The following is a 22,784-nucleotide window of genomic DNA, read 5'->3' on the forward strand; positions in this document are numbered from 1 at the left end:
ACAGGAGCACAAAGCCGGAGACTGTGTGCAACTGGGAAGATCAAACTATGAGATTTGTTTTAAAAGTTATTTGATATATAATGAATTGCAAATTCAGTAGAGTACCAGCTGGAAACAGCTAAGCCCTTTACCAGCAAGAGAGAGGAAAGAACAATGACGAGTCAACAACGCAGAACTCCTGGAGAGAAGGCTTCTGGCACAGCAGGGCAACATAAGCAAGCATGCTATATATAGAACTGCTCCTTGGGTGAATACACAGATCTTAAAGATGACCCCAAACAGAACCCCAGTTCAGATACACAGAGAAATACATAGGATGGCTGTGTGGTTTGGAGCCTGGGCTGGGAGCCAGGAGTTTCCAGTTTCCCTTTTTTCCCAGTTCAGTTTGTCTACTTATACCGACGGCCCCCAGACTTTGTTGACACACAGGCAATGATACTGAGGAAGTTATGATCCGCAGGCAAATTGTGCGCCGCTCTTTTTGTCACCCGGCCATGCCAGAGGCCCTGGGGATCCTTGTCTCAGACTGCGTGCTCTTCACAGCATAGGCTGTGTCTTGCTTTGGGCACATGCCCCCAGTGCAATCGGCCTTCCAAAGTGTGCAGCCACTAAACATGAGTGCACTCCCCTGTAGTGTGCTCTCTTGTCCTGTACTAACATTAATGTACACCCCAAAAAGGATGAGTGTCCGAATTTAAAGTATTACCCTTCTAGGCTGAAAAGGTTTAGACCTTTTTCTATGTTTATGGCCTAAAATCTCCCCCTACATTCTGATGTACCATTTTGCTGTAAAAATATTAGATGCTTATATCTACACTAGATCATGGAGGATCAAGACAGAATATGTAGGAGTGATTTATTTATGCAACAAGTGTTCTAACACTGACCCAAAATGTTTGTTTACTTTTTTGGTGGGGAAGAAGGACTGAATGTTTGGGTTTTAGAGGCAATGAAGTTGCTAATGGGGAGGGATTTAAAATATGCCCGTTGGCAATATGGTTGTTCCATAGAATAGAAAAGCTTTTGGATTCAGTTCTCCGCTTCATAAATTTATGATTCATTCTGGACAACAATCCTTAAAAATTATGATACGGTGACAAATTATGAATGTTGGGCCAAATGCTTAGCTTCTTTAAGTAATTCTTCCCACAGTCTTCCTCTAGGCTTCATTGAGAAAAATTTAAGATGGCTCTCAGAATCTGTTATTTCTTAATAAACAATATATAGGAGTAGCAGACTTCAACAAAAGACAGATTTGCTATCATATAATATACTTCAGCTTCAGGAATAATTGAATTTGAGAGAAGACATGCTTGCACTGGTTTATATATTTTTGTTCTCTGGATCCTGGATATCAAATTATTTGCCATACCTCCCTGAGAGCTGAAAAAAGTTGGGTCCAATTTACACCTTCAAAGATCCCTTCAAATGTTTCTCATCTGATTTATTCCTTGTTCTTTCCATACATCTAGAAAAAAAGCCAAGTTTGAACAAAATTTAGTCTGTCAATTCTGAGACAGAAGCACATAATTCTCGAGACAAGGACTAGGTAAATGCTATACTCTACCTTTTCTTGGGGGCAGAGGAAGGTTTTAGTATTTTTCAAAAATGGTTTGATTCGCTTTGTTGAAAAACTGTAAAAAAATAATTACTTGGTATAATGATTTTGTAAGACTCCTTTTTTCCCCTGCTTCCCCCCCACTTCAGTAAAGCTAATTTCCACTCTATGAAAGGTCTTCTGTGCACACTCCTGCATAAGAGAGAGCGTTGCTGATGAAACAGATAGAGATTGCTTGCTCTCTGTCTCTCCTTCATAAAGGCATTACTTTGGACCTTTTTTCTCTTCTCAGCTGCACAAAACTTGTGTGAAAATAATTCTCTTTGAGACTTCCATTGGGTTCAAAAGTTTACTAGGTAAAACTGAAAAACAGGGTTAGGAAAGATAGCCTACTAACTCAGCTGAAAAAAAAAAAGAAACCCCAAACCAAAAACCAACCTCCTTTTACTTCATATTAAGAAAACATTATACCAGAGAGAATTTGTCTGAGGAAATTAAAGTGACGGAGGGTAGGTTAGAAGATTAACCACAGCACACAAGTAACTTAGCCATTTTTTTCAGCACAGGGAAGAAGATGATGAGGGCCTCCAAGTCCACGCTCCCCGCTGTATTTCTATAATTTCTGACATGGACAGATGTGCTGCTGATATTAAGCCCAAAATCAGCATTCTCCTTCACAGATTTGTTTCATTCAGCCAAAGATTTTTTAAAGAGGTTAGCAATTTAGCTCTAATATTTCACCCAAGGCCGAAATCCACAGTGAAGGTCTCATCCTTGGTGCTGTAATTTCTTCATGATTTCAAAATAAAATTATTTCAGTTTATTTCAGTGCAAATAAAGGCAATGAAACCTAAGGATGTGGCGATGTCTTCTTGCATGACTCAAAACTATCTTCACTTTTTATTCCAATTGAAATATTTCAAGCCACTGGAATGTATTGTAGCCTGGTTCTTTTGTGCATTTGGGATTAAAAATAGCCAAGATCCTTCATTTTTTAAATAGTCTTCCATATTGTAGAGCTAATTTTTTCCTCCTAATAAAAAGTTAATTAAAGTCTGCTGGATACGGTTGGATTCATTTCATAATGCAGAACAGCACATGAAGCACAGCTCTACCACAAAAACCCTCAGTTCTCTCTGTTCCTTTTTTTTTTTTTTTCTTTTGGCTTGGTTTGCTTTAGCAAGGGAAATTTCATCATGTGAAATGTGCAACAGGATAAATTCTGCACTCAGTCCTCCCCACTCTTCCCCATCCAGCCACATTCATTTCAAAGAAGCGTCCCCATTCCACAAGGATGTTCCTTTCAAGCAAACCAAACCTTCTGCTTTGGCACAATCACACTAGAAAACTGGGTGATGAAGCCTAGAGCTGCACTCTAATCTCATACAATTTGTTGCTTTGAGATATTCAAGACAGCTGTCCTGTGCTCCCAAAAAAACAGCTTGGCAGAGAAGGAGGAGACATTTCATACCTCTGCCCAGGTTGATTCTCTCTTGCTTACCTGACTCACAGAAAGGCTCTCCATGTAGGGAGGTGCAGCCCAAAGTCCATTCAACCCATGGCTGCTGTCAAAAGATGTCATGAAATATGCTCAGCACCATCTGCAACCTGCATGCTCTACCTAAGGGTAAATAGCAACATAGCAACAAATTTCACTGAGTGCACCAACCAAACTTTCCATTAGCATGTGCAAAAGACCTTTTTTCAGTGTCAAATTAATCACCTAACAGAGGAAAAATTGAGGGGCCCCAGTGTAGAGCACAGAGAAACATGTGTGCAAGAGCAAGAAAATGTATGCTTTATTTGACACCTATCAGCATTAGTGTCATAACTGAAGCATCGCTGTAGCCCAGTAACCAGTCTGTTGAGTACTTACAGTGTGACCTTCATTTTTTCACCCTTAGAGCTCAAAGCAACTTACAAAGAGAAGAGAAAGTCTTTTCAAGAGATCAAGATATTTTACAGAGGAGGAAACTGATGCACGCTGAGATAATGCAAACAAGGTGAGCAATTTCAGCAGCAATCTAGTGGCACAGTTCTGAGCAGCTGGCAGATCTCTGGAAGAGCAGTATTATGTTCTAATCGTTTTGAAACTAGAAGAAGGAAAACAGAAGAAAGTTCCTTTTTTTTTTTTCTCAGTAAACCCATCATAGATCTGTGCTTTCATTAACAAAACAAAACAAAAAAAAGAGAGAGATCATCTGGTTCTTCATCAGCTGTGCAGTACATACTCTACCAGTTACTGTCATTTCCTAACTCTTCAAAGGATTTAGTACTCTCTTATTCACCCCATCCAAAACAGAACAATAAGGCCTGTAGAGACCAAAATTATTCAACTACATAGTACAGTTTCCTCAATAAAAACCAGCTGGTACTGCACAAAACAACAGCAGAGCCATGGACTAGCATGCTATTTGCAGTCCTGTGCTCTCAGTAGTAAGAACCATATTGCTTTATTTAAGCAGAATGCAAATCAGCATGAGCTATGAGATGAGAAAAATAGATCATTAAGACACAGCCCCCTGCAACCTTCTACATGTCTTTTGCTGAGATTTAATTCCACCATGAACAGTTGCACAGATTGAATTAGAAAATGACAGAGCGTTACTGCTAGAGAGAGGCAGCTGACATAAAGCATTGCAAGGTGCCTTGGACAAAGGACAGTCAAAAACTCTATCTTGCATAAACACCATAAATGCAAGTTTAATCATTTTTACAGAGCCAGACTGAGCATTTTATTTAATTAAATCCTGTAATAGGGATACCACATTGTTTGTCCCAGCCTTAAGAATAAGCTACTAACAAGATCTAATCAGAGCCCATTAATCTTATGAACATCTACTGGCAAGCTACCTAACCAAATATAAAAATAAGGGTTGTCCTCCCTCATCACTTTTTTCTAAGAATATCTCATGACAGTTTGATTTCTGCAAGAACACATGGGCTTTTAGTCATTTGTTCACTTCCTCAAGTATGGTAGATGGATCAGTTGGCTAGAAGACCCTAAATTAAACGACAGCTTGGGTGACCCACCCAACCTTTTTTTTCTTATATATACACCTTCTTCACAGAGACATTTTCACATTTCAGCTTTAAAATAACTGTATACTGGGGCGGGGGGGGGGGGGGAAAGGATGTTCCAGGTAGCTGAAGGATTAGCAGAGAGAGCTGAAGCATGGTGGGCTGGGAAAGGTTATCTAAACCCTGAAGAGAAACATCATTTTTAATGGAAGAGTAACGGAGGCCAAGCAAACTAATCTGGAACATGGAGATGAAAAACATAGGACAACTTGAGTAAACAGTGATGTCATCAAGTGGCCAGGTGAGATGTGCCAAGCATCATTCTGCAGCCACAGGTGATCATGAGATGAATAAATCCAAATGAAACCTGAAGGTCACTTATCCTTGTCTCTGCAGCAAGAGAATTAATGCAAGGGGAGAATATTACAAGAGTATTTTGTATTTGTAGCCACTAATTACAGATGAGGCTATTGCTTCCAAACCCAGCCAGCTACAGTGCCCTGCTGTGACTGGCAAAGGAGAGAGCTTGTTCTGCAGAGGTAATGGTTGCAGCTTGGTATCATGTCAACACTGAGGGTTCCTCCGAGCAGAAAGCCAGCCTTCGGGCCATGAGAGATGCTCCAGTTCTTTTTTCAGACACTACAAGAAATCGCCTCTACTGTTAGGACCAGACTCTGACCTGGATGGCTGCATTCCACCTTCTGTGGGTAGCCTGGCCCCTATTCATCCAAACCACCGCAGTTTGGGACTCGGGTAAAAGGTTTCAGTTTGTTCTTATCTCTGCTATGAAAGGTAGTTTTAGTTTGGTGTCACAAAACCTCACCGGTTTTGTTCCATTAGTTCAGACATGGGATGGCTCATACCAGTGTTCCTTTGTAACTAAACCTCAGTGGCTGGATGGGTACGATGGTAAAATTCCAATTTTAGAAAATTTCTGTTTATAAAACACATACAAAACTGGCAATGGCCTTTTACCTTAAATGGTGCTAATTTTGGCTACCGAAGTGGTAGAGCTTGTCAGAAAGAACTTGAGGATCTCGCATTTCTGATGTTCTGAAATGGGAGCTATAGTCCCTGCCTTTTACATTAACTTTAACAGGCTTTTCAAACAGCAGAGAGTATATAATGATTGGTTTCTCTTCTTTGCTTGTATCGAAAATACTTTAGTGATGTATTTTTTGCAATTCACTGACATGTAGAAAATCCTGTTGCAGTCTTATCTCTGAGTAAGATCACTCAGAAGAAACTCATCAAGATTCAATTATCCACTAAAAAGCAGAAGACTTTATAATAGCAAAGGGAAGAGGTAAGGGTCAGAATCCTTCCGAGGCAGAAGTTCAGTGTAGTCAGCAGAATTATGCCACAAAGCTGCCCTCTCTTTAGAAAAGTTGCTTTATTTGGTAGAATGCTTCCCAGCACATCCAGTGGAAAAGTTGGTTTTGATGGTTTTTAACCAGTGGAGAAGTCATCTTTCTTGTGGCAGGCCCTCAGGACTTTGGTCAGCCACAGTTTTGCAACCAAAACTATCCTATGGTTAGATGATATAAATACCAAGCTCTAAAAAAAGAAAAGCAGAGACAAGCTCTAGGAGCAGGGCTTGGCTTTTCTATAAATGTTCACCTAAGTACAGTGCAGTTATTTCTAACGCACAGAAGACAGATTTCAACAAATATGTCTAGGACCTAGCAAATCATCAGACCAAATGTTTTAAAAAATTGTTCCCTGGCAAAATTTTGGTTTTGTCATTCCCTCCGGCTATTAAAAAATATCTCCAGTTTCTCAGAGATAATTTCTCTACCTCCTGACAGGTTCTTTCACAACACTGTTGACTCAGGGTACCACAGAAATGCCTATAAATACTCAGATGTGTTTAGCACGTATAGACAGGTTTTCATCTGTAGGGCTCAACATGCTCAGCAAGGGAAGGAAGGGACAGATTTTCATCATCCAGATGGAGAAGTTTCTTATCACACAAAGGATTTTTCTATCAAGTCAACAGCTTTTACTGCCTCCTCTGCTGAGCAGTACCGCTTACACCAGCAGCCCTGTTTGTGTAGCAAGGCACTGTTTACCCTGGGCAAGGGCACTACAGTCTGGCCAAGTGCAACTTCTCTAAGCTGACACAAGTCTGTAGCAAAGCCAAGTAGATGGATTCTTGAGACTGGCAGCAAAAAATGCCCAGAGTCTAAGAAAGATGTTTAAATGAGAATTTGGTGAATATGCAATTGGCTGTTGAACTGAGAGAGAAGTTAAATAACAAGAACGGATTAGACTGTGATGTTCAGGGCGGGGAAATGAGATCTCCCTTTCCCACTGGAACAGAGAAATTGAGTAGACTACAGTGAATATGAAAGGCAACAGCTTAAAAACTACTAAAATGAAATTATTTCCTCACATCTTTACTGGTTTTGTCTCTCTGCAGAGCCAGGTTTGGTGAATCTTTGGACCTAGTTAGATCCTGTTGAAGGAGTTAGGAACACAGATAAAGGCATTTTTTTAATACAACTTCTTTACTTCCAGAGGTCCTGTTTAACTGGGGAGAGGAATAGTGAAAACTACCAGTATGTTTCTTCCAATAGAAATATCTTCTTAATGCCTCACTTATTCACAAGTACATAGCTCTCTTTTGGTTTCCATCTCTGTTTAACATATCTGTTTATTATACTGTTTCCTCAGCTGCAGCAGCACCAGGTTTTTCCCAGCACTGGGAAACTGAATAGCATAAATTCCTTATCTTTAAGTCCACCTTGCTTCAGTGATTGACCTGGCTGGACTACAGCTAAGCTGGTACCAGACAAAACCTTGGGTCACAATATGGAATTGTTCAGCCAGCATACTTTGACAAGAAGCGTGCAATCTCTGTATATCCCATTGGTTCTAGTTCATAATCTTTTTCACTTTCTTTCTCTCCTACCACTTTATCTTCCCAGACTTGATATTCTTATCCACCCTCCAGGAAGACACTGTCATCCAAAAAGTAAAGAGAGAACTGCAAGAAATATTTATTAACTTCTATAGAATGCAAAGCATTGAATTGCCTAACATTGCTTTAACTCACTGATGTTATTTACCACCAACCAGGGCCAGTATTTTTTCTTGGAGTATTTGGAAAGGAGTTGTCATAAGATTAGTACGCTACAGAGGGACTCTAGACGATAAGCCGTGGTGATGGAATGATACTGGTTTATCCTGTTTTATCCCAACAGGCTGATAAAACAAAATTCATTGGCTAGTCTAGTTCTCAGACAGTCTGGTGCTCACTTCCCAGTCAGCAGTCTTCATTTCCAGATTTTTACAAAAGGACCCTTCTTCAGATGAAGTACAACATCCCTAATGTTTGAGAGCCACTAGCTGGCTATGGTTGGAAGCTAGAATAGAGGGTGACCACACTGTGAACTAAGGTGTGAGCTGCACGGGGTACTGCTTTAGCAACACAGAATGGAGGAGTTCGATCAGCTCAGGCATGTGGCAGATGAGCCTGCTAGAATGAAAATCCGTCAGTCTATGATATAGACACAGGTAGGACTCAAGACAGACCAAATTAACACTGAACTAAAGGTGCCACTAGTAATTGCCCCTTTTCTTCATCTGTAAAATGGATAGAACTAACCCATCAGTACTTTACAGTGGGGTTACCAGAATTAAAGCATTAATGTTCATAAGTGCTCAGCTGCTGCAGAAATTATGTCTTTTCTGTAGCTAAATAATAGCATACAGTTAAGTGCCCTGTAGACTGACTAGCTAGCCAGTGCCAAATACGGGAGAGGACAAGAGGTTGGTGGTAGACAAGGAGGGTTTTTTTCTTGCATAGTAATTTCTTTAGATCAGTCATTTTCTTAGTCATGTCAGGCGAGTTTAGCCCAGTGATATATCTGGAGTTGAAAGGCTGTGGCTTTTGTCTCCATTGTCTCCGTTTTGGCACACAGGGATAATGAATTTCACTAACCGACAGTACATGTATTCATTGGCATTGTCTGCTGTTGACCATGGGAGTCAACTTGATTTCTTTATCCTCCTTTTTTGGAAACTTTCAAATGGGGATGAGGAAAGGAAGCTGACTCTCAGTAAGCGTTTTAAAAATCATTCCCTCCCCCTACCTGCCCCAAATAAACAGCAGAAAAATTATACTTTGGCTAAGTCCTCAGACAGCTTTGATTTTGCTTAGATGTTATGAAGGAGCTTCATCATAACAGAAGTAGAATTAGTTTACATTCTTTCCTTTTTTCTAAGGAATTGAAAATATTAACACTGGCTCTGCCTGAGCAGCATTAATGTCAGTATCTCATCATTTGAGCCAAGTGCAATGCTGACTTTAAAAGCAGGCTACAGTCCAAAAAGTGGCTCTGTGAAAGTGCTATTGGGGTACTTTGTTTGCTCTTGTTTATCCCTCACAGAACAGATAAGGGTAAAGGCAGTTTATTCTTAATTTTGTAGCTGCCAGTGTTCAGGTATTAAAAATTTTGGAAATTCTACCAGAAATAAACTGGGAGAGACCAGCTGACAACCTGATGAAGAAGACAAACAAGTGCTAACTCATCTTCCTGCAGCAGGGGTAGCTGGATGTCACTAACAGAAGAAAAATCTCTCAGTAGCTCAGTTTTCTGCTTATTGTACCAAAATCTGCTAACACACAAAACAAAACCTCAAATTTTGTCAGTGCCACCTTCCCCAGTTAACTGACATTTAAAAGGATACCTTTTAATCAGCTTTAGAAGCACTGCCTTTCACTTTTACTCATCATCCTTTTCTTTTTGACAGAGGAAGTCAGAACAAGCAACCTTCGTTCTGTGTGCTGTTTGTTACTATATGCAAAGTACTTTCATACCCATGTTAGGATTTTATTTGACTCCACAGTTTTATGCAGAAAAAGAGAACACGCAAGGCTTCAGATGAAAGGATTGCCCACTCACCACTAAACAAACTAAGAAGCAATGAAAAGATACAAGGCCTTTTTTCTTTTTACCACCACCACACACCGCCCTCCCCAGCAGAAAGCACATCAGGAACAAACAGCCTCAGTACAAGAGGGTTCAGGTAGAAGCTTTTATGTCATGAGTTGGGAAGATGAGGACTACTTGCAAGTATTCGAAGGTGGGCTGGTCACCCTCAAAGATCACAGCCATTGCTTCCTTCTGCTGGGTAAAGTAGCAAAGAAAAAGGAGGTTAATCTGGAATGAAAATATTTGGTGGGGATGCTTCCTGAAATAGCCTATTTACCTTAAAGAACACTTAAATATTTTTAAGCTAGCACCAGCTAATTAAACAATTAAAGGTTGCAGAACTTGCCCTGAGTATAGGGTCAGGTGCTGAAAGACTCTCTTGTAAATGAGGTAAACTGCTGTGGCTAGACAGAAAGCAAACTATACACATGATGAGAAGCCCTCAAAAACCAGTCCCATGTAAAGGACTTTTAGAAAAGCAAAAAAAAAAAAAAAAAAAACAAACCCAAAACAGGGAGCCATTCAGTTTTCAAATCAGTTGGGAACAAATTCTCTTGCTTTTGAACACTTTTTTCCCTGCCAATAGCAACAAGATGAAAACAAAAGGGCTCTTTAAAACAGTTATTCCAGATTTGCATAGTGCAGACCTACCAACCTAGGTGAGATCAAAAGCCATGACTCCACATGATACTTCCTCCTCAAGGTGGCTGGAGAACAGAATGAGAAAACCCAAGACCAAGTCACACAACTTGACAAAGACAACTGCGATCTTTTAAAATGACGGTCAGAAACAGCCCATTTTGTCACTCAGTTTAGATGCAAGAAAGAAGAGAAAGAGAAGTCAACAACAACCTGAACTCCTAAATGAGTGAGTCCAATTATCCATGCCTTAGCGCTCTGCTTCCACTGAGCAGAGCATCTGCCACTGCCTTGGCAGATGACAGAAAATGGTCAAGAAATGTAAGCGTTGGGTTGGGATAACTCACTACTCTGCTGGAAAGAACAGAAAAGCAAAACAAAGCAGCTGTATTGAAAGGACTCACCTACACACACGGGCGACAACTACAGATGCTTTAGCATCCCATGGCAGCAGGAATTAAGACTGTATAGGAAGTGGTTTTCTTGTCCCATGAACAACTTGAAAGTATTTCCAATCTGAATAAACTGTCAAAGGCCCAAACACTATTCATGCCCCATAATTACTAATAAAATATTTTCTATCATCTAAATCACCAAAACATTTCATTTTGATACCCTTCAAGTACTTTAATGAGATGTTGAGAGTGCAGTTTTAAAAAAATGGTATCTTGCTTACCTCTTAAAGACAAGTCATTTTGCATTCGAAAAATCATAATTTTAGCTTTGAAAATTGCATTTTGATGCATTTTTTCCTGTAATGTGAGTCAGGAACACTTGAAAGTGACTCTTTCCAAGTTCTTACAAAAACTTAGGGGTTTTCCAGCAAACCAAAACATTTAAACCCAGCCTGCTCTGGAGAGGATGCTTCCCTCCCATCGCTGTCATCCCTACCACCCCTTTTAACAAGACCATCCTCAGAGAAGAGGATATTCTCCGTTCTATTTATGCAAGATCCTACCAAAATAAAGGATTCTAGTACCATCCGTTTCTAAAGTAATACAGCCCTCCCTACCTCTGTTTTGGTTATCTAAGCATGTCCTATGCTTTCTAGGACCGTAACTAAGCCCGAGTAGGGTAGGCCTAGGCCTTCCTTCTGTGCAAGCTCACTGAACAGAGTTCTTTCTGTGGAGTCTTTTGTGCTGGACCTTGAAATCCTGTCCACTCTGCCCAAATGCTAATAATCCCATGGTGTTTTTCAGAGTTATCGGGGTTGTCCTTAAACAAAATCTCACTTCATTTTCCCTTTTTAGGCAGAAAGCCCAGAGCTAATTGGATGCATTCTCTCTTTTCTTCAGTGACTAAATGTAATGCTGATGTGTGCATATAATGTGGGAATCACGTTAATCATAGGCACACAGATTTCAAAGCCAAGAGTGCTGGTTGTGATGACCTAGTCTGATCCGCAGTGTAACACAAGGCATAGAATTTCTGCCAGTGGTTCCTGCCTCAAGCCCATGATTTTGCACCTCAGTTCCCATCTGTATAAACCATGTTGCAGCTTCCAGACACAGGGTTTGTTATGCCTCTCTCTGCTGCATAAATGAGTTCTTTGTTCCCAGAAGCCTTCTACCACACTAAAGTCTTGTGGGCTCTGACCAGGCCACCTCTTACCTTCTCTTTGCTAAAATGAATAGATTAAGCCTCTTATATCTCTACCCCCGAGGTAAGGTTTCCAGGCTTTGAATTATTCTATAAAAAGACCACATAGACCTATGCTTTTGATATCTCACAAAAATCTTGAAGATATGAGGCTCCTGCATGCGGTACGGGCTCTTCAAAGGCCACACAGTTAATCATTCAGAAGTTAGTCATTTCAGCCCTCCAGTTGGATCCTCAGCCTTTGCTTTGTCCCTGAACATGTGCGTTATGTTTTCAGTTCTGTCATCGCCTGATATTTCTCAGTTTCTCCAATAGAATATATCCCTGTGCACAAAGTTAATTTTAAATGGATCTTAGCAGCTGCACATAAGCAGGGCTGTGGGTCCATATTCAGAGCAAGAGCTCAGAAACTTCATACACACTCATAACACAGGGCTTAAACCAAGAGCGGTAATCAGTAAGAAAGATTTAAGCAATTAGGTGGCTTATCACATGCAGTCTTGGCTGTTCTGGTTTAGACTTAGACTTTTAGTCTGGTCTGTTATTGGTGACTTGGTCCTTTAAAAAGCAAACTTGGCTGAAAGAGCTGCTCCCAGTACTTCCCATTACCCTGCTTGACCTGCCATATTTGTATGCACGTCAAATGCCAGCTCACCAAATGCACTGTTCCTGTAATTACTAACAAAAACGCATGTAATCCATGTCAAACTAGCCCTAATTTTCATGATAAGATTCCCAGGTTTTGCAGGGATCTGATGTGACAGAGAGATCTCAAGTAGTTCACAAGTATCAAGAAGTACTAACGTCATCAATGGATTCATCAGGAAATTAATAAATAATGCAGAATCCCCTTTGCTCTAGTATCTTAGTATCTATCTTGGATAGACATATACAGATCTATACACACACAACTCCAGTTTTCAAAATCCTTGCACAAAATTGCATTGTGAAAGTCACTGATTTTAAGAGAGCAAGTGAGATCTGGAGTTGAACAGAGATGCTTAAGTGCCATGTAAGTCCTTTAAGATGCCTAAGATGTTAAGCAATCCATAAGAGGTGCATGATATCACAGGGAAAACATCAATAAAACTGTTATCTGAACTGCTCTAATCAAGCTAATGAGAATTGAAATCTCACTTCAGAGAATAAATTTCAAGTATTTGCTTTTCAATGTTTTTTTCAGTTTTTTTCATTTGCCAATTTCAGTCATGGTTTCCATATTTTTTTTTTTTAATAAATGAAAAGGTTATTTGTCCAAAACCCCTCTGCAATATGCAGCTGCTTTTACCTGTTCATATCTACTGGTTTTGTATTTTTAAAAACCAGGAGCAGGAGGAAGAAGGAGGAACTAGGCAAATAGAACAAGCGGAACAGTATCAAAATTCTTCACTAAGAATTGTTTTTCAAAAACTTTTTCAACAAAATACATTTGTAAAAAATACTGCTCTTTCTTCATTTTATCATTGAAAATCCATCAAGTATAAATACAGCAAGTCATACATTTGTCAGCTGTTATTTTGGGCTATCTGCAGACTTTGAAAAGGTTTTAAGGTTATTTTCACAGACAGTAAGACTAGACACTTCTCTTTTTCTTTTCTATAAATGCTGGGAGACTCGAGCCCCATTCAGTGGTAACAGATGGTCTAAATTTTTGACATACATTTGGCACTATTAATATTTACTCTAAGTGTAACATTACTTTTTTCTTGCAAAAGTCTGAGACATGCAATCCATTGCCCGACCCCATACTGAGTGTGAGGTAATGCCTCTATCCACTGGTCAAGAAGAAACCTAGGAACCAGAGAGCTGCTTTTTCAGCAGAGTTGAGTCGGTGTTTTCATTTTCAACATGCTTTGCACCAAACATCACTAAAGCCCTTTCACTAATTCTGATCTTGTGATTTCTGCCACTGACAAGTAGAAGCAGAACCCAGCAGAGCAAAGTGATGTAGCATTAGGGTATTGTTTCAAAAGCAACATCTAAATGTGACAGCTGCTCCATTGTCTGGCTCTTTAAACCCAGCCTAGGATTTTCCTTATGGGACAGTGCTCCAGCAAAATAAATAAAAGGGCTGTAGTCTAAACTCCAAAGCCCTCTATAAGATGTTATTGTGTTCCAGGCTCAGCAATAATAGAAGAGACATCACATTATGGCAGACGTACACTTCTGCACTTTTGGAAAGATCAAAGCTTGCCTTGTCTGCAATAACTTTGGATAGATGCAAGATGGCTTGAGCCAGCATGGTCTGAAACACAGCAGGGGAAAATGCCATCAATATCCTAATTTAAATCCCAGTTTCTTCGTACTGCCTCACTGACTAAAAAGCCTGAAAAACCACATACTTGCATGGCAGCTCAATGGTGGGGAGGGAAACTGCAAGTGGAGGAGGAAGCACCATAGAAGAGCTTATACCTCTAGGGGACTCTGGAAAACAGAGAGAGCAAAGAGGCCGCACGTTCAGACTGAAATGCTTTAAAAAAGGCTTAATTACCAGAAGGCACGTTTTCTACATTTTCTACAGATCAGCCTCAAAAACCAAACACTCCACCAAACCTTGACCATTGTTCTTACAAAATGGTACAACTCAGGCAGAGGCAGTTCAAGGCAAGTGTAGCAGCCATCACCGGGTGCCAGATACTCCCCCGTGGAAATTTCTGTGTAGGTCACTGCTCCCAGCTCTCCAGTACCTCCAAACAATGCCTACATACATTGAGGTAGGGGGCCTGATGTTTACCCTCATCTTCTTTGCATCTTCTGCCACTAGCTCTGACAGAAGTTAAGTGAGATGAAGGCTTATACTAACTTTATCCTAACCTGGGGATAAAGTCCAGGTTGTGCCTGGAGGTCCTTCCCTGCTGCCCCTTACAGCAGGGAGGGCTGTGTGGTGGCCGGCAGAGCCAGGAGCAGAGCTGAGCTGCTGGGTTTGCCCACAGCCTCCCAGGGATGGCACAACATGGTTGTAACAGGCTGGACGCACCACTGGAGCATGCACTGGCCGAGAGTCTCGGTGCCCTTTAAAATGTCACAATTCAACCTTCAGGAAAACCCAACTTCTGAATTGCCTCAGCTTGATGCTATTGGCTTTTAGACACAGAGGTGTTTCAAGAGCTCAGCATGCCCCCCTCCCCAGCCAGACCTCGCTCCCCTGAAGGGACAGTCCCAGTGCCTGCCAGGCGACAGCGCTCCCACAAGAGCTGCAGCCCCAGGCCGGTCAGCGCCTGGGACGCTGGGAGGGTCGCAGCCCCGGGCCCAGGAGCTGGGGGCTGGCAGGGGGCCGTGGGCTGGCTGCCTGGCCGCAGGCAGGGAGCGAGGAGGTTCCTGAGGGCTGCCACAGGAAACCTGGGCTGCATTTTCTGCTGTGCTACATGATGATGGCTGTAAATCTGGATGTTAACGCAGGAGCACCGGGTGCTCCTATACAGACAGAGAAGGGACTCAGCCTTTTCTTCCTCATTAGGGACAGTAATGCTGCTGGAAAGTCAAGCACAGGATGATTGTGGCTTGCTCAAAGACACTGAGTAATTAAGCAGAACACATGACATAACCCTCACTTCCACTCCTTTTGCCTCCAATCTGTTTCATTCAGGGTCAGGGGCTGATCTCACACAGTCTTAGAGCCCTGGTCCTGCCTCACTGGGCACCTAACATAGGTTAGCTGACACGAGGTCTGGTTCTAACATGTGTCTTCAGAGGATTCCTTTCAAAACAGACTAGTTACAGTAGCTCAAAGATGCAAAAATTAGTACGTAGCAGAGCGTATTCTGCCGAAGTATGAGATCCTACTGCTGACCTACTGCTCTCTGGTGAATACTTACAAAACATCAAATGTGTTCCTCGTGCACCATCAGATAATCAGCCATGGCCCCTTCAACTGAAACACACTGTACCTTCCACATTGCAGTCATCCTGCCATAGATTAGAGGTAATATTTCATCCAGCTCAGTACACCAAAAACATTCCAGTCTTGCTTTAATGCTTAACTGCAGCCACAGATAGAACTGAGTTATTTGTAGAAAAGTGAGAGTAACTATTATTATATGTACTATTTCTCCTGTAGCATCCTTTCAGGTTCCAGTGACAGAAAAGAATCTTGCTATGCTAGATGCCATACAAAACCAGAGCTAAATGCTGAGCTTTGTTCCTCTACAGAAAAAAACATGTTCAAATTTGATGTAGTACAGTTATAGAAACAGGACCATTTGGGTCTACAACCACCCAGTGTTTTGATCTGGCAATACGAAATGGCTCAAGAGGATGATACAGGAAAACACCTAAAAGCAGTGAGGGGTGGGGAGGAAATGGGAGAAGATGAAAAGACAGCTGATTGCAAGCAGCTGAAACTAGTCAAGACTAAACACAGAATTTGTATTGGTGGCGATACACAAAAGTCACTGTGGAAATGCAGTGCAATTTTGGGATCCCGTTTCTCCAGTTTCACCTATCCAGCCTTCTCATGAACCTCCTAAGAGCAATAATTCTACAAGTCCCTAAACAACCATTGGTCAACTGTCATTGCAGCTAGAGAGAGTTTTGGGGATTTTTCTTCCCTTCTTAAAGATATAACACAAGTTGTCTTTGCTGAACCTCGGCCAGTTTCTTCTTGCCTTACCTCATCTTGACCTGTAGAATTGATCATCGTCCTACCTGTAACACCCTGAGAAATGTCTGAGGACTATCATATTTCCCACCTCCGCTCCTGCCATGTTCTCCTTCCTAGACTAAAGAAAACTGATTCTCTCAGCCTTTACCCACAGTTCACGTTTTCTAAGCCTCTTATCACTCTTGTGGCTCCAACAGTGACTCTTTCATGTTCATCTGCATCTTATTGACAGTGCAGTACATCCAAGAGAGACACCTGTTAGGGTGCAGAGTAGGCTTACAAAGAAGGGAGAGCATTTGTACTGTAAGAAATACAACAAATTAAATATCAGCAGTAGATTAGCAGGAGTTACTCCATACTGCCAGAGATTGATTAGGTGAGACCAAGTATATTGTTTCTACCTTTAGTTTCTTCTGGAGTGGAAGTAGATGGAAGAGACTGCAGCGTTGACTGTTTTATCAACTTGTGTTTTCACAAAGAAGTCATTAATAAGACAGCTCTTCCCCTATCTCTGCAAAGCAGTCAGTGCCCTATCACTGGAAAAGCTGGAATGAAGGATCCCGTGGCTCATAAGCTTTAGTGGCACTAAAGTGCTTTTGTCTGATGCTGACGAAGAAGCAGCATGATGATATCAGACACACACACACACCCTGTGAAGCAAGAGTATAGCAAAAAAGACAAAAAAACCAAAAACATCCATCCTGTGCAAAGGAGCATGGTGGAGAAGCCCTTCAATCCAGTATCTGCTGTGCTGGCCCTGGAACAGGAGGCAGTACTGTTGTATCACACAATTTTGTATCAAAAACAAAAAAAAATTTCTTCTGTCATGCCATCTTTGAAGTCCACAGAGGATGCTCCTTGTGCAGCTCTTCAGCCTCATCTAGTATAAGCCTGGTTTGGCTTATGTTTATTTGCAGGTGATGGGTTTGGAGGGTAGGGTGAATCAGAAAAGTTTCTTGCAGAATGGAGCCCCTGTGGCATGTTTATCAGCCAATCCAAAGCCCATTAAAATCTCCTTTTTTTTTTCTAGGCTCTGAACTGATTTTTTTGTTTGGCACTGTCTCACACAGTGGTGGACCCCAGCTGCAGAAGGAGCCTACTCCTCTCCCTCATTTTCCCCTTCCAGAAAAATCATAGGGGTGCACCCAGCTCTACCCCATTCTGCTGTGGGAGGTCACTGCGTCCCTCCCTGGGGCCATCTATCAGCACCAGCTTTCAGGAACAAAGCCTGAGAATCTCTCACAGAACAAGCTGGAAAAGTGCGAGGAAGGGGGGGAAGAGAGGAGAGAGTGTTTTTCTTCTAAGTCCTAAAGGAAAGTTTGAGCCCACAGTTTGTTTATCATTTGATTTTATTCAACCTTTAGTATGGGAAATAAGGAAGGGGAAAGCTAGGATTGTCTGGACTAGGCTCGGATCCAAACTATGCTGCTGAGAAAAGGAAAAATAGCCAGAATAGCCACATGCACAAATGGACAGCTAATTCCACCAGTTCTTTACCTGACCACATCACTCCCCTCCCTGTACACCTCAATTACTGCCTCACCCATTTCAAACTAGGGACTACGCTGTGCTGCTTCTCCAGTACTCCCATGGGCTCACAGCCTGATTCTCTGCTTCCCTGTTTCTTTAATCAGTTACACTAATGCCAAGAGTGAGTAGAAAACTATCAGGTCAAGAGCCAGAGCTTCAGCTAATGGAAATCAGATAACCACCATCCATGTTAGCGAGGGGCTCTTTGCTACTGCACACCACTTCATGGGATGAGATACAGGCAAGAGAGCCCTGTGATTCTTCTCTAAATCCACCTCCATTTGTCTAGACACGTACCAGCACTTTCCTGAATGTCCCTTCACCTTATCTCTCAATCCCCTTTTCCTCACTGACTCCTCTCTGCAGCTCCTCCCATCTCCAGAAGCATTTGGAAGAGGCCTTCTGCCCCCCTCAAATCTTCACCCCACAGAAGACTCCTTCTCAATGTTTCCTCTTCTGTGCGTGTGTGGCAGGGGGAGGAAAGTGTTCTTCAGTTTCTCTTCCTGCTTTGATATCACTCTGTGGGAGAATTTCAGACCTATCATTTGCGGGGCGGGAGGGGGGTGTGGGGTGTGGAAATCTTTGCAGCAGAAGACTGCATGGTAAGCATCCTGTTGTGGCCCAGCCTCCATTGCTAATCTAGATCCCTTGTAAGATATTTAAAAAAAAAAGGGGGGGGGGAGGGGGGCAGAAGGAGGTTGGGGGAATTTAAATCAGAACTTAAGTAATAATACTACTACCACAAAATAGATACGTCTATTCTTCTGGAATCTTTGGTCTTAAGCATCTACAGATGGAAAATATGGACATCCTTCTGCATATTATTTTTCCCAGTGCATTCTACTTGGCAGCTCAAAACCTTACAGCAGGAAGATGGCTGTAGAATCAGTTCAAAGCCTTGTGTTGTAGCAGATCATCTGGTGTTTGACCTACACACAGACTGAAAGCCTTGGGAAGAACACCACCCTGGGATTTTAAAGATCCTTTAAAATCAAGATCTGTGTAAGCACTGTGCACATACACATTACATCTAAAACACGCATAGGAGTTCAGGTCCTAACAGGATTTAGGACCCCAGTTGGTACCATCCACACGCAACAGCAGCAACAAGCTGAAGTTCCTACATGCACCCTGCTCACTGACCAAATACAAGCGTAAGTTACAGCTCAGGTTAATGATGACATATGTCAGGCTCTTCACTGACGTTGGAGTAATACAGTAATTAACAGGTTAGGCAGTCTGAAGCATACACAGTTCTGGCAGCCCAGATGGCCCAAGATAATCAGGGAAATGGTGACAACCTCACCACCTGTCTGATCCAGAAGGTACCTCAGTCTCACTCCATAGGGATGGATTGTAAGACTATGACTTGAATTTGGTCTCCCCATTCCACCTAGTCCCCGTGCTTCTTGCCTAGCCAGGGAACAAGTGTTTCCAAGGGCATTGCTTATGATGTGCACGTTGAGAACATCTACATCTGTGTTCATAACCTCTGAGTCAGCTTCAGGCACACACAGCCCATGCGCACGCAGCCAGCCCTGCTCTCCAGGGGCCTGGGATCACACATGCCATTCAGTCAGCCAAAACACGTTGTGTTTATCTGCCTACATGAGCCAGAGCTCCACTCCTGCCAACAGCCATTCTTGTTTATTCTATATCTGTCTGCCTTTCCTGGCACCCTGTGTTGTAGCATCTAAGAGCCAGCAAGGAGCAAGCAGTTGGATGGATCAACTCATTTCGTTCAGGTGCCCAAATACCCAGTGGGTGGGTAATGGCTTCTGGTCAAAAGCCATGCTAAGACAGTGTTGAAAAGGAAGGCTTGATGACAAACTACAGAACTTGTAATTAGAGACCGAGCACTTCAATGAATTTAAACAAACTAGAAGTCTTAAAAAGCAGTTTCCTTGGGCACTGGAGAAGTTCAGATCACACTGGGAGTTCAGGATTCACATTGTGACTCATCCTAGGTGACACACTATGCTTTTATTCACTTACTTTCCTCAGAAACAATCACTTGATGTTTTAGGATAAACATCTGTCAGGAAACAGATCATATCCTATACAAACAGAAGGAGGAAACAAAGCTTTGTTCATGAAATGCTAAGAATGTATTTTTAATGACAGGAGCCTGGGGCAGTTTCCCATAATTAGTTTACAGGAGTATGTCAGAAAGGCTCTGGCAGGCTGCACAGCACTCATAAATCTGCACATTTGTAAAGTGTTCCAGGGTCCCTTCAAAGGGACTGGAACAGAGGCTAAAAATAGCAGGATGCCCTTCATGTGGTAATCCCAACCTCTACATACCAGGAGGTATCGGGAATCTTAATAAGGAATCCACTCTCTGGAGACTTTTACCTCTAATCTACACCAAAGAGAAGGGAGGGGAGAATAAACAAACAGAAGTGCTCACATGCTTTGACAGATCCAAAAATGGACTTCCAGACTCTTTAATGTTCCCTCATTGCTGACCAGCCATGACCCTGTAGACAAAAGAAATCAATATATTCTTCATTAGAAATAAGGCCAAGTTCCCAGGCAAATGTAAATGCACCTCCACTGGTGTCACCTGCACTTTCTCCAAGAGAATCCCTCGAGTGCCAGCATGGTCCCCCAGGCCTGTATCAGGTAATGTGGAAGGCAGGATATATTTTCTGCCAGGGTGTAGGAGAGAGTCAGATTTGGTATCTTCAGGATTCAGAGAGACCTGCATCAGTGAGGTAGAGTCACCCTCAATCAGGCTCACAGTACTTGGAAACTGAATAGGAGGGAGAGCAGCAGCTGCCAGTATGCCCAGTAGAGAGAGGCTGGCTTCACCTCCGGTGAGGTACCTGCTGGAAAGACTCCAGGTTTCTCCCCATGAAGATGCAAAGAACCATATAGCAAATTTAAAATGACAAGTTTCCATTAACTTATCTTGATAAATCGGGTTCCCCTCCGCCCAAACCCCAGAGGTGGTGTACAGAGGCCCTGATGAATATCACTGTTCCACTGGTAGGTACCACAACAGTAATGGAGAAACTTCTTTTTGTTTGTTTGGGGTTTTTTTGCCCCTAGGGAAGAAGGGAGTGCCAGTCATTTCACTGCTGACCATCCTTACAGCCCCCCCAACACACCTCCTTTGCTTGCCTTCCACAAAGTCATGGAAACACTTCCTTATTCTCTGCTTGTGGTTTCTACAGACTGAAGATAAAATCTGAGCAAATCAAGAACAAGGAAAGAATAAAATTGCAACAAGAATACTAAGAGAGATAGCAGTACTTATAACCTCCTTCAAACCTTGTATCCAAGCATCTTCAGGCACTTCACATAGCCCCGATGCCCTGGTGTTTTGTGATAAGTGCTATTGCCCTTTTCAAAGCAAGGGCCGCTAAGCCAAAAATTGAAATGCAGTGTTTTAAACCAGAAATTGATTACTGTGGGAAAAGGTTTGCCATACACCAGTCTGCATGTTAACACTGAGATAATTAAGTGTTCCAAAACAGGGACACGTCTATGAGAAATTTCATTTCCAAACTATTTCACAATTATTCTCCTTAAATTAGCTTTTACATATTTCTTAGTGTTAAGAGCATGAAGCGTGGTTTGTTTTGTTTTTTCTTTTTTTTTCTTTTTAGCTTCCAGGTAGGGTGATGTACTTTGTTCTTAAATATGAGTTAAAATACATATTCCATTCATCAGCTGTTATCATTCATCTATTTTTGGTCATAAGACCAGATGGTTTTGCTTTCTGGTTCTCGTGAGCTAGCAAAGTCCCTGTGCCTTTTGGGAATATGGTGTGACACAGGGCAACAATTGGTAATAATAGTAATTTAAATGTATTCAGTGAAATTCAAGAATGCAAAAATCCTTATTCAAACCTTCTCTTGAAATAAACAGAGCAAAGCCTGCCCTTCAGCAAGCCCTTTTAGAACACAGAGAAGAACATATACCTTTGACTCCATTCTGAAGTTCTTATTCAGAAGTAATACAGCCTGAGCATCAGAGCACACTGAAGAGAGTCAAACCTCCTTTATCTTTCATTCCTATAGAAGTTGTCGTAGTTCTGTCAGTGAGAGACCTTGGGACCATCCCATTGATTCAGCAGACTAGAGAAGCTTCACAAGAGGATCTATACCAGGTTAGACAATACAATCTGCCCCTTTCTCCCTCCATTTCTGCCTTCCATAAAATGAAAATACATCCATTTTGTAAAGAGCTTTGAAAGTTACAGAAGAAAAAACAGACTGAAATGCAGTGAACCATCATCCAGATCACTTACCAGTATATAGACTCAAGGATGCCAAGATCTGATGCCCAAGGCAATGCCTGCTGAAGGCATTTATCTTTCAAATGAAGGATTTCTCTTTCATTCTTGGTTAAAGGAATTAATTGTCTAAGATTCTGCATTTATATCAGCTACAGACAACTAAAACCAACACTGGAACCTGAGCAGCCCTAGTGAATCAGTGGCTTTAATTCTCATTATACGCAGGATGGCGGGGCCCAGCTGGGAAAGGCAATCAGCTAACTTCTCACCAGCTGGCAACAATCAAGAACTAAGTGCATGGAGTGAGTGAGTGCTTCACTTCAGACACTTGAATGAAGTAATGTTTTACAGTGCTAATGTAAATACAGTTCAATGGAGAGGATGCTGGCAGGAAGCCACAGTAAGGACATAAACTCATGGTGCTGGAAGACCAGCTTGGCTTGGTCTGCTGAAGTAGTTCACAAAGCAATCCAGCATCTCATATAAATAAACTTTTTACCCAGGTAGTAAACCAAGAGAAAGGCAGGATTTTCTATCAGATGTCATGATTTGACAGATGGTTCCATTTCCTCCACAATTCACCCTTGTCCTGAAAAAGAACAAGTAAAATGAAAGAGGTTCTCAGATACATCTGAGTTCTTTCAGCTAGCC

General features: G+C 41.9%; 1 long non-coding RNA gene across 1 annotated transcript; it reads right to left on the minus strand.

The window, feature by feature from the left end:
• Positions 1 to 1,361: 1,361 nt before the first annotated feature.
• LOC148055627 (uncharacterized) lies at positions 1,362 to 22,324 on the minus strand. Its single transcript, XR_015705198.1, has 5 exons — positions 22,146 to 22,324; positions 20,298 to 20,367; positions 3,060 to 3,179; positions 1,568 to 1,634; positions 1,362 to 1,468 (listed from the first exon to the last, which is right to left on the minus strand). It is a non-coding gene; the product is annotated as an uncharacterized LOC148055627 (long non-coding RNA).
• Positions 22,325 to 22,784: the final 460 nt, after the last annotated feature.

This window comes from Nipponia nippon, unplaced genomic scaffold, assembly GCF_047370975.1.
Source record: "Nipponia nippon isolate SJK-2023a ecotype South Korea unplaced genomic scaffold, ASM4737097v1 scaffold_2, whole genome shotgun sequence".
Classification (NCBI taxonomy): domain Eukaryota; kingdom Metazoa; phylum Chordata; class Aves; order Pelecaniformes; family Threskiornithidae; genus Nipponia; species Nipponia nippon.